The 12,748-nt window shown below is 43.6% G+C and overlaps 1 long non-coding RNA gene across 1 annotated transcript in view; it reads right to left on the bottom strand.

The window, feature by feature from the left end:
- LOC127600062 (uncharacterized) overlaps window positions 1-12,646 on the bottom strand; it is a 54,349-nt gene extending 41,703 nt beyond the window's left edge. The window contains exons 1-3 of the long non-coding RNA XR_007962236.1: window positions 9,509-12,646; window positions 7,372-7,658; window positions 1,937-2,069 (exon numbers count right to left, since the gene is read on the bottom strand). This is a non-coding gene — a long non-coding RNA (uncharacterized LOC127600062). The remainder of the gene's footprint in view (window positions 1-1,936; window positions 2,070-7,371; window positions 7,659-9,508) is intronic.
- Window positions 12,647-12,748: the final 102 nt, after the last annotated feature.

Raw genomic sequence — 12,748 nt, 5'->3', positions numbered from 1 at the left:
TCCTGTTTGAGATGGAGAGGACGTGTGAAGTCGGGGCGAACAACAAGGCACGAGCCACTTGCAACTTATTGGTTCCTATTTTCGTGCCCAGCGCAAGCGTGCTCTAGCTATGTGCATCGATGGTGTTTTATTTCTTTTGGCATTTTTGTAGACCGGCGCAGTTCAAAATGGGTTTGCACTGTTGTGGGAGTGAGCACGGCTGACTTGACTCCCTGCCAACCAAAGCGGCAGCCCTCATTCCCTTGGAATTAGGCACAGCAGAGGTGTCCAGTCTACATGGCGGAAGCATATTGGACTTGCTGGAGGAAGTGCGGAAGATTAACACACCAGTTGTGTTGTGCGGTGCTTTTGAAAATACATTAATGATGATGATGGTAATAATAAATTCATTCATTTCAGTGAATTGATTCCTACAATGATTCAAAGGGTTTGATGCATGCTAATGTCAATTATGAATGAAATACGTGCACCACAAATAACAGCGGAGCGCAGAATGATTGTACCTGGATCAAATCCACCAAAATCACGTCACACCACCCGCGCCGCAACTTAGACCTGGTTTTACCTGGTCTAAAGTCTACTCTACTTTCTGTCATCAAACTGTCAGGTGATCCAGTGATGTGTAAACATAAAAGGCCTCGGTCTATGACAATCCCAAACGAAGCGTAGCACTGGCTACCAAATAGCCAAACACGGCAAGCTGTACTTGCCTTGGCAGAAAATGAGGACGGGCCAGTTTTTACACCAAGCGCACTTGCACCTGCCTATGAACATTGGGCCCAAAATTTGGTTGGCATATCTATCATGATTAGACCCACAAAACAGTCTTAAGTAACCATGCCGGAAAAAGATACAGGATGTCTGCCATTTTGGTTTGAATCGGCCATTTTCGGGCAACCATTTGGCCATTCAAAACTGAACTCATGTAGATTTTGTCTAATTGCTCACAAATTCGTGTACATGACTGATGGACAACTCTGTTGGACAGTCGGCGTTGGTGCGGCTGGATGGATGGCTGCTGAAGTTGAGGATGTGGAGAGGAGCGTTGGCGCAGAGTGCCGATGCGTATTTGGAACCGAGAGTCGCCGCTTGGAATTGAAATAGATTTCCATGGGACAGGAGAAGTGAACCAATCTCTTTTTTTTGTCAATGGATGCTACAGCTTCTTGTTGACTTTGAAACTTAGCTCGTAGCCGACGTGTGCACATTTTGAGCATGATGTCTCTGATCCACTGGTTAAAGGACACTTTGCTCAAACTGCTTCAAACAACAAAGCGTGTGATGGAGAAGTGGTTAGGACTGCATGACTGTCCGTGTTTTGTGTTGTGTTTATTATTTTACTTTATGTTAACTGTTTTGTTAAGCGCTTTGTTACAGCTACCGCTGATGTATTGTATTGTATTGTAAAATGCCAAAAAGAAGTTAGTTTTCACTGACTTGCCATGAAACACGACTCTTTTTGAAAATTCACCCCACAATGCTAGTTAACTAAAACTAGCAACATCAAATTTGGTTAGAAGGTCTATCATGAGTAGACCCAGAAACAAAGTCTCATGAGGGTATGCCTGAAAAGACGCAGCAAGTCAGCCATTTCGGTTCAAAGCCATTGATTTAGGGGTCTTTTCAAGAGGAACTAGTCAGAGAGTTTTTTGCTAGCAACCGTTTGATGCTAATGCAGCTTCACCAGCACACTCTAAACTGCCCCTCTTCAAGTATCAAGCACCTGTTGTAACAAATGAATGCATGACTTCACTCTTCAAAGTACATTCACAGGGAAGTGGTCCACTCCGCATTTGCTCTACATGCTGCTCACACATTGTTGTACACCAGAATTTTAGTCTGACCTGCAAGACCCTCCGCGACATGTTTAGCATTGTTCATTGTCATTAAATTCTCTATAGAAAATAGTTGAGCGAGTTTGTTGTGGTCTACTCACGTCGGCGAATGAGCATGAGCATCATGTAGCAGGGAGGAGGAGAGATGCCAGTGCTTGGGGGAGGTATCAGCGGTGAGAGGTGCGAGCCTGGCTCTGTCTGCCTGGGTGGTGGATCTTTTCCAGCTGTGCCCATCTGAGGAGAAAAGCAGACGTTAGCTTACGGCCTCCACGGTCAACTGCTTCTCTGCAAGAGGTCACTGTGATCACAGACTCGTGATGGAGCACTCCTGCCTGCTTTGTAAACACTACTTGTTTGGTTTGTTAAGAGACACTTTTCGGGAAGTTGGAGTGGGAAAGCAGTGTGATGGTGTCTCTAAACTATACTTTACTAAAGGACTATCAGGGAGGTATACGCACGCCGCTTCAGCTTGTTAAACGCTTGTTGATGCCTCAGTAATATTACAAAGGTGGGGAAAAATATACTTTAGTGAATGGGGGGGCAGAATCAACATCATGATTTCTCTTCTTGAGAAGCTCTTTTATATTTCGTCAAATCAGTTAAAGTAAAGCCCGACAATGAGTCAGTTGCGCAGTCCCAACCGAGGTGTCGCTTCGGTCCCCTGGAGCCGCAGCAGAGCCCGAGGAGACGCGCTATTGATCGGCGGGGGCCAAGAAAGCGAGCCACCATTAAAGTCGTGACAGTGGAACTGCGCCTCATCGATCCTGTCCTATTATTAATGGAGGAGGGCTCCACCGCTGCGCCCCCTTGATGCTTCCCACGCTGACAGTCAGACAGATTACACCTAACACAATTATGATTGATATTATCACATTACGCCTGCCATAACAAGATCCCTTGTCGAATTCCTCCGCTGGGAACAAGGAAGTCTGGGGAGGGACAGGAACTCATACTGTTCAATAAAAGCACAATTGAGAATGTCGAAAAATAAACTCACTCGGATAAACACGCATACATATAGAGGAGTATTTGTGTACTTTAAGGGGCGTGGCCTCGTGAGTGATATCAGCTCTGATTCCAGTTCAGGTCGGCCGTTTAGTATGCGGTTAGTTCAGTGTGCGCATCTGCTCCATGCTCCTTGCATGCGCTTTAATTTTTGTTTCATGCGTTCTCTGCAGTTCCTGGCAAGGCGCAGTCCCTACGTGCATGTGACTGACGCCCTCAAAATTACTTAAAAGGTTAATAATTTCCGAGAGATGCCACATACGGTGGCATCTCTAACATTTGTCTGTAAGAAGCTACTCAGCTCACGGGAAAAGATTGCTTTGCTGCTATCTCATGGCATGTTGATATTTATCAAGTGCGAAAAGGAGCTTCGTTTAGTCAGGCCATAGCCTTGTTTAAGCAAAGACAGAGCTTTACCGCCATCTTATGGCATCGATAGGCAATTAGAAACCTTTTTGGGTGGGTGTCAATTCCTTGTTGATTTTCGCCAGTGACGGCAGGGCTCGGCCCCAATAAATGTTCTTAGTTTGTATAAATCTAAACGATTAGGTAGAGGGCTAAAATAATATAAACCACTCTTTAATTTAACATTTTATTGTGCGCCATTTATCACCTCAAAACATCGTATGTCGGCATTGTCATAAACCAAGGACCCTGTGTCGACTTAGACTGTACCAATCATGAGTGCATAAGTGGGAGGCTAAGTGTAATTGCAAGTACATATTTCCTCGTAAGCCATGAGGAGAACATTAAAGCTCTAATAAGAATGTTAGTTTTGCTAATGAATAGGGCATTAAAAAGGAACTGCAGCGCAGATGCCGATTTAATCCAATTTGTAGCAATTTGCTGTGACAATTGGAGTCTGAAAAATTCTGGGGGGGGGGGGGGGGAACCCCTGGCAGTTGGTAGCACTGGGCCATAAATCGCCGTCATCATAACAAGACAAGACGGGAAACATTTTTAATGTATTTATTTTTTTAGAGCTGACGATCACTGAAAACCGAGTGGAAAATGAATTTGACTGGGGTTGCCGTTACACTTTAGGCCTCATGAGGAGTGACTTCTTCCGTCACGCTAATCCAATTGGCACAGATCTCCACGGAGGGCACGACTTTTGAGCCGTAAAGGAGGCGCTCCGAGGGCCAGCTTCACATGCAAGCCGGGGCCCATGTATGTCCCTGTAATTGAATAATAAACAATGCCCAAATCGCATTACAGTCATCCGCTGGAATTGCATTACAGGAAACCACATAATAATAATGTAAAGAAATGGATTGAGAGCCGTATGTTGGTCATGGGCTCCAGTGTGTTACGTCGGCAGGACACAATGGACGCTTCACGGTATGCACGCAAAACAGGTCAAAGCATCAATGCGGGATTCAGTGTTGTCTTTGTGCAACTGCAAGCACATTCGTAGCTTTCTTAGTGTCGCCTTAAGGTGTTTACACTGATGAAGGAGAAGCTATCGCTAACCTCAAGGGCTGAAATACAGTCAACTCTTGGCGATTTGTGGTTCACTATACCTGTATATGAATCCACCTTATGCCGTTTTTTTTTGGGTGCTCTTTTATGGAATGCCTTCAGATGCCACCAAAGCCCAGGCTCGTCATAAAGTAGCAATTGGTGTAAAGCACAGTATTATCAAGTGATACAAGTCGACTCTTCTAGGATCTTCGTATGTGTTTGTGGAAGTTGCGTGGCTCTAAAAAGCTCAGGCGAAGAAAAATGATGTACCGCGTCACCCATCCACGAGCATGACGATCAGGCTGCAGCCAATTAGGGCGTGCAAGGGAATCTGTGGCAGGGGTTTCGATCCAGTCATTACACGGTATTGCTGCTCGAATGATGGATGTGTAAATGAAAAGATTACTAGGCTCTATCCGTCCAAACATTTTCTTCAGCAATTTTTTTTTCATACCACATCATAATTGACTTTAAAATCCTGTCCAAGCAGGTAAGACCTGCAGTACAAGTATTAATTGAAGAAAAGAAAACAAATCTCACATATATCGAGTGTCTGCAGTGAAAAGCAGGGTGTGTATTACAGCACATTTGCCATAATGGCTTCTCCTCATCGGTGGTCATTTTTCTCCAACATTTATGCTCAACATATGGCACATATTACATTACGCTCATATTGTCTTTTGGCCATATCGCCTTCCTCGTGCTTGACGTGGCGACATATGCTCCATCTTAACAAGTGCTCTTATCACACCAGCAAGTGGAAGACTCTCACTCGCGGCAATTGGCTTTCAGCACGCGGCTTATAAATACAACAGGAAAGCATGACCCTTCATTGAATTAAGCTGCAAGTGTGGATATTGGGACCTGACTTTTATAAACATGGAATGCATCCCCCGCAATGAATGGGGGCTCACTGTACATAATTTTATAATAGAGGTTGAATCTTCAGCCATGTCACAAATACTGGTGGGAAGCGGTACTGTCCAGCTGGATAAAAAGCATAAACAGCTCTTGCGGGCCCAACAAAAGACACGATGCGGGCATTTCATTGCGTCATTGTGCGATGATGGCTGGCGGCCGCTGTGAATGTATTTATTAGTTTGCAATACATGTCTTTTCCTGTTGTCGCCGAGCCCTGCCAGGATAATGTCGCTTTTTGTCCCCCCACGCCACCCGCCCAGTGTGAACGGCGCCTCGGCTGCCAGCTGTCAGGCCCGATACCGTCTCATTTGGATTCCCAGCCCGCTCGCTGAATGCCTAATTAGATTTGCCGTTTTCAATGGGCTGATTGCTCTACAAAGGCGCCGACAGCATGTCGCGCTCACGTTTCACAACTGTAACAATTAATAACCATGCTAATTAGCATTGCGCGGCTGCCGCAATTGATTATGATGCCACTACATCAACACGTGCGGATTGTTATTAATAAAGTGCTCTTTTCTCGATCCGGAGGCCAGTTATTAATTACGTGAATTAGCAGGGTAGCAACGGTAATCGAGCAAAGCGCCAATATTTGATTTAATTTTTAGTGACCGCTCCCACCGGGACGTTGTTATGCACCCGTCCCCCGAGCGAAGAAAAATCACCTCATTAGCAAAAGTTTAATCCACATCATAGTTGTTAAACACGGGCCAGCTTTAAGGTCATATCTGAATGTCACAATCATTCGCTATTGATCGGCTGTAAATGGAATCAATGTCACGTTTGGAGAAAACAATAGCGACTAATGGATGGGCCGAAGAACCAACAACTTTATCGGATAGGAGACGTAACAGTGTGGACTCTTCCACTTTCATAACTCATTATGTCCATAGTGAGAAATGTCAAGACGTGGACAAGCAGCAGCAATAAGCAGCAGCGGCAATTAGGAGAGATGGGATCAAGTTGCATGTACAAATCTCAATAAAATGTTATGGATTGTGAGCTTTCTGGTCAAATTCCACGATTTATAATGCACTACAACTTCTACAGGTAAGGCTGCCAATCACAATTTATTTGATCAATACGTAATCATGATTAATGTAAGATTTTTTTTTTTGGCCTCGAGTATCAGTCGCTGGTATCGGCAGCCTCCGCTATTCCACGATACCCAAAATGAAGGCCAACATCAGACCGATAGCGCCATCTTAATCAATACACATAAACTAAACCGACTAATTAATTCATTTGTTTTGTTGATTTTTAAAATATTTTTTAGATATTTGCAGTGGATCGCAATGGATTATGGAGTTCATGTGAGTCAGCGAACTTCCAATTCAATGCATTAAGTATGATGCTAGTAATGCATATTGGTCAAGATCTATATTTTGAATTTCTGGAAGGAGTTTAGATCAACTGAAACATTACATGACAGAGCAGGCAGGCATGTTAAGAAAGCTTTACAACACCCAACTGAAACATGAGTATAAACTAAACATTTATTCTGCCAATAGGTCTTGCAGATGAAATATTTGATCAGAGAAGACACTTAGATACCCGAAAACACAGCGAGAAATTGCAGGTCACAGTGGCTAAGGTAGCTATTTTTTTTGCGTTTAGGTTCGAAGTTTGTATGTATGTTTAGAAAAAAATAGAAAATCTTCCCACTTTCCAACACGGCTTCTTTGCACTTTAACAAATACGCATCACATATCTATTTTCCCACCTGGCACCACGGCAACCATTTTCATCATCCGGAGTGTGTGATATTTCACACTCATTGTTCACAACACACCGTTTAATATGCACCCCCCCCCCCCCCCCCCCGGCGCCACTCTCTATCCCCCCACAAACGACATCCCCAGCCGGCATATGAAATCCTTCCATTCTTGTCTACCAGCAAACAAAAGATGCAGCCAATCATCAGCAAACCATGGCAGATACAATTTTCTCAGAACAATTTGACCGCGTTAAGAGGAAAATTGCTTTCAATATAGGTGCTTTTCTTTTTGAAAGACAACAACAATAAAAAGATAGAACTGTAATACGTCTGTCAGTTCTCGGGAAAGGAGGAGGGCATGCACGGTGGGTGTTTGGCGTTGAGGGGGTGGATGGTGGTGGGGCGGGCGGGCGGGTACTAGGTGCTTACTTGTAATATCAGCATCTGCGCCAGACAGTCCCGCCAAATGAATCCCACTTTCCGCATAACAGCCAGGCGTCACATGAAAACGACTGCGGACGACAGCGGTTGTCAGGTGCACGCTCGCCAGAGCTGACGGCAAAATGTCATTTATTACACGTTGCGCCTTGCCTCTTGTCAGCTTCTCTTGACTGTATTGACTTGCAAAGCGCCGCGTGTTGCGGCGGGCGGGTGGCGCTGAAGCGACGCTTCGTGGAATGGCATGATGGGCTGGTGTTTTGTTACCTGCCAATACCCTGTGAACGAGGCGGTCAAACGCACAAATACAAAATGAAAACGTTGGCAAGGAGCATGGAGAAGATGCTAGCGTTGAACTAACCGCAAAGTCAATGGCTGACCGAAGCTTAAGTCGGAGCTCCTAAATGTCACCCACAAAGCCACGCCCCTTAAAGCCACACACCAACTTCAATGCATGAATACTAGTCTGTTTGTGACTTTTAGCGTAATCCTTTCGGGGACAGCGGTTACTACAGTGGACAGCTTGTTATCGGATTACGAGGTGCAACAAAGGGTTAATTGTAACTGTAAAGACAATTTAGAGCAGGAGTGTCCAAAGTTTTTCTTCACACTGCCACAATCGGGGAGGAGGAAATCAAAGGTGAGGAAAGTAAGGTCTATTTTTACATTCATCACCTTTGATTTATTGAACAAGCTGAAAGAAGTGGAAGTCAATAGTTTCGTCCAGCGTTTCCCTTTCCTTTGTCGTAATAATGAGTGTTTTAAATGTTATGCCCCTAAGAGCATTCTGATACTCATTAAGTGCCTGCCTGCAATAATGAAGGCGCGTGGTGCGGCGAGCGCGGCTCTTTAGGTTGACTGCGTTCTCGCAGATGAAGTGAACGGCGCTCCGATTGAGGGCCCGGCTGACTGGCGTTATTGCGCGGGCCCGCCCTGCTGTCATGCCTGTCAAAGTCACGCGGGGATCACTTTATCATCATTTGTCTGTGCCGTCTGACGACATCAAGCGGGGGGGGGAACAGCCCTTGGGGAAAGGGTTTTTGAGAGGTACGCAAGGATGAGGACACAGCCGTGCTATAGGTACCAAAACAATCTTCCAGTTTGGAGAATGAAGTCAGAATAATTTGAGGAAAACGGCTCCAATTCTCAAGACTAAAAGCAAAGATTGTTGCAAGAACAAGGTTCATGGAATGAAACCATCGATTTGATCATTTGAGGACATTAAATGAATTCACACGAATAAAGTCGAAAGTACAAGAAAAAATAAAACTTACGAGTCGACTTACTTACTTACGAGTACAGTCACTGTAATTTCGGGGGGTGGGTGGAATTGAAGAATTAAGACATTGATGAGAAAAGTTCAAATTTCAAGAAGTTGCAATATCACAAGACATTTTACGGACTGTATCTATAAATAAATTCCTTAACAATAAGAATTTTTAAAATGCAACTACATTTTCTTCTTGTGGGATTTCTGTTTTGACCACGATAGAGGGAATACACTTTTTTCCTGATTTTTTTATTGGGGGTGGGGGGTGTACATTTTGCTGTGCCCTTACCACTTCTTGCTTCCTTCTATTGCCCAAAGAGAAGTCAATCCTCAACTCAACTGATTAATATTTGCTTTCAAAATGACACAACGTGATGTATGAGGGGCTCACCGTGTATAAACAAACGCTTTCGAGGAGATGAATAGCCTCAGCGGAGGATTGTAAAGTTCAAGCGGCAAATTTGCATATTTATATTACACCTTGCTGATAATAAGTCCGGGCGGGCCGGATGAGGCCGGGACGCAATCATCAATTTGTCATTGTACGATTGTTACATGACAAAAGTAGTTCTTATTAGCTCGCCGCTACCACTGATATGGTTCAATTCCTTGCCACAATGGTTGCGTTAGTGACTTTATATATAAAAAAAAAAAAAACAATTTAGATGATGACAGTGACACTGAACCTGGCAAGGGATGATTCATTCCAGACGCCACACACAAAAGAAAACTAAATGTCTGAACGATATACCGAGTTCAATTTTGGTGAAGTGACAAGATTATATGCACGTCTTTAGACGTGTTTGAGCACACCTAATTCTGTACCAAGCTTTTTTTTCAGTCAACCATTATACTCACCGATACACAACGGATTTTGAATGTTGATATGTTCCATCTTGAGGAGGACAGAGGACCTGAGTTTGACGTGTGTTGTTCGCAGAAGAAGGTTGAAACTTTCGGCCGCCTGTGCACATACAAATCAAATCATCTGTAAGCATTTTTTTAAAGGCTATTTTTGTAAGAGCACAGACGAGACTGTTAGGTTTTGGGGCAATATGCATCTCACCTAAAGCCAAAAGTACACATGCCAGCTGTTATGTCACAATCCTGCTGAGATGATACACCGCTGGACTGAATTCTGAACGGAAAATTTACAAATAAAATCTATCTGGAAACAAACAAACACACGCACACACAAAAGCTATGTCCATATTTAAAGCAGTAGGCAGCGTGCATCCGATAAATTACCAAGTGTCAAAGGTGGTAGTCAATAAAGGGCAAACAGGTAGATGAAACAAATGCACTTTGCAGCCCTCCCCCGCCCACACCGCAATGTCTTAACACCACAGGTGCTGGGCTCCAGTCCCCGGGGGTCATACTTAGAGCTGTGATGGGCCATAAAAGCACTTTGCACCTTAAGTGAAAGATACAACTTTCAAATATTTGATACGCATTACGCCCGTATGCAATTTATGCCCATCTGGCTTACGATGAGCAACAACATATGCTGGCTGGTGCTTTCAAAAGGCACTATACTGTATATGTCTTGAGACTGGTCACAGGCCTCTTTGCTGAAACGGAAGAACTTGACAAAAAATGTATAATAAGTAAGCACATTTTACTCAGTGGTCATTCAAAATGTATGAAAAGGAATATGATACAATTATTTATGATTGTAGTCACGCCAGAGAGCGAGCCCGCAGCTCCACTGCTTTGCATTAACATTAGTAGCTGCTTAAGGATAGTGCAAACTTATTTGGGACACAAGTGATAAAATGTGAACCAGAGAGGAAGAAAGTACCTTCTCATTTCTTACCAAATGGTGAGTCCGCAGCTCTGCTTCAAGGACTATTTACTATGACGTACATAGCGAGTATTTTCAAACTTTCCATTTTTGTTTAGCTCATTCCGAATCATGAACACTACTGATTGGAAATCATTTTGACTCATGATGGACCAGCAAAGAAGTTTCCTTTCCTGTCAAAAGTCACTTTCAAATGTTCAAGTACTGTCCGAAAGGCAAGAATCATTTTGATTTTTCACCCATCTAAGGAGGTTCCGATGCAGTCTTACTTGGCACACATTGTCAGTAAAGAGGTGTGTTAAGGTGTTTGACGGACAATGGTTGTACAGGCTGTTTATCATAAATACAGCCTTAGCCCAGAGAGGTCCATCTGCTTTGATTTTATTTAGTGATTCCCCCCAGGGACTCTCGAACTGGAGCGAGAATAACAATACTCGAGGCCCATCTGCTTAGGCAGAAGCGGCCCGGCTAAATTACGGCACGCTACGAGCGGCAGGCATATGCCGTGGCATAAAGCTACAAGAGGGCATTGTGTGCCAGCTGTTGTGTTGACAAATACTTATCTGGCACTTCTGAAGTCAGCGCTAAGCTAAGCTGCTAGGTGTCGCGCGGGGTGGCGGGAATGGTGTTTTTCTGCATGCATAATACATGCCAATTTAACAGAGGGTATCACTTTGTAAGAGATTGTCTGGGGATTTGGGTCATGAGATCTAGATTATTAATTAGAATTTGTGATCAAAACAAGACAATTGTCAAAATACTAAAACTGTGCACTTTTGTTGATTAAAGTATCGAACTTTGAGGACACACACACACACACACACGCACACGCTACCGTGACAAATTAAATACAGCAAAGTGGTAAACTGAATTATGAGCTGATTGACTTAAAAATGTCCACTTTTGTTACTGGAAATCAGCACTCGTCTTTTCCCATGGGAATAACAAGTACGACAGGGTGGATGGTGGACATTATCCATTCTCCACCGACGTGAGAAACACAGCGAGGAACCCGCATGGCTTAATCTTTTCTTATCCTCCTCAAAGAATAACAATCTCTTCTTATATTGTTCTTGTGCATTTACAAGACGGCAGATGATCCCGCTAAACAGGCTTTGACCCCACTCATCCTATTGCAAATGAGCTTGACAAGTACACTTGCTTTTGTTGTTTGTGGCCTGAGTCACACTGCAGTCTCCCCAGCAATCGAAATTTACTAATCAATTTGGAACAGAATCCAGACCCAAAACTAAAAGAAAATCACATCGGGTGACATGATGAAGTCAGTATTGTATTTCTAGCCATTCGTTCAATAAAACTAGGATGAACGCAATCCCTCATGGGCGTCTTCAGAACATAATCGCCAATGAGTATGAGATATTTTGCCAGGATTTACTCAACTATGACTGGACCTAGGCCCGTAGTGCAGAGCGGCCTGTCTGGTCGGGGGGTAGGCAAAAGCACTTTTCTCAAGAGGCTCATGAAGAAGACAATGGTGCCTTTGACTTCAGCGTCTCGCATACAACAAGAAATGCACAAGCTGGAGAGAATGGCAAAGATTACCATTACGTCACAAGGGAAGACACGCAGGCCTCCATTGATAAAGGCGAATTCTGAGCTTGCTTGCTAACTCTTACGTTCTGCAGTCAGCAAAAATTTTCCTCCACCCTGGAGGTAACTGAACTCATTCCAACACATTGACCGACTGGTCATTCATGCTTACTTATTTGGCCGTTTGTCCTCATGACATTGTGCTTTGCGTCACTTAATCAATGTGAAATCTTGTGATGGTTAAAAAACAAAACATTAATTTCAAAGAGTGTGCCAAGTCAACTGAAAGTAGATATGTATTCCATTGTATGCTGTTTTTTTGTACTTTGTGTTGACCTTGATTTTAAAAAGTTTTGGGATTACCGCTCATGTCAGAAGTTAAACGATATATAACAAACACAGCCTGGTGATCATGTCATGTGTATTTACTTTGATTTCTGTTGTCAATTCTAACTAAAGGAAATATGAGTCTTGTGTGGCAACATGGCTCAGTGGTAGTGGTTGTTTCTCACACACACACACACACACACACACGCACCCACACAAAACACAGAGACAAGGCAGCCCATGTTCATGACATCTTGGAGAAAAGAAAAAAATTATTAGTTTTCTGCAATTGAAAAGGCAAAAATCTTAATGTAAGAGACATTCAACCCCCCCCCCCCCAATCCCACCCCCCCAAAAAAAAACTTTAGACGCTGTTTTGTAAGGAAATTCTAGCAATAAACTCACCTCTAGTGTTA

The sequence above is a fragment of the Hippocampus zosterae genome, chromosome 4 (assembly GCF_025434085.1).
Source record: "Hippocampus zosterae strain Florida chromosome 4, ASM2543408v3, whole genome shotgun sequence".
NCBI classification, from domain to species: Eukaryota; Metazoa; Chordata; class Actinopteri; order Syngnathiformes; family Syngnathidae; genus Hippocampus; species Hippocampus zosterae.
The sequence above is the reverse complement of the archived record's forward strand: the minus strand, read 5'-3'. Positions and strand labels throughout refer to the sequence as shown.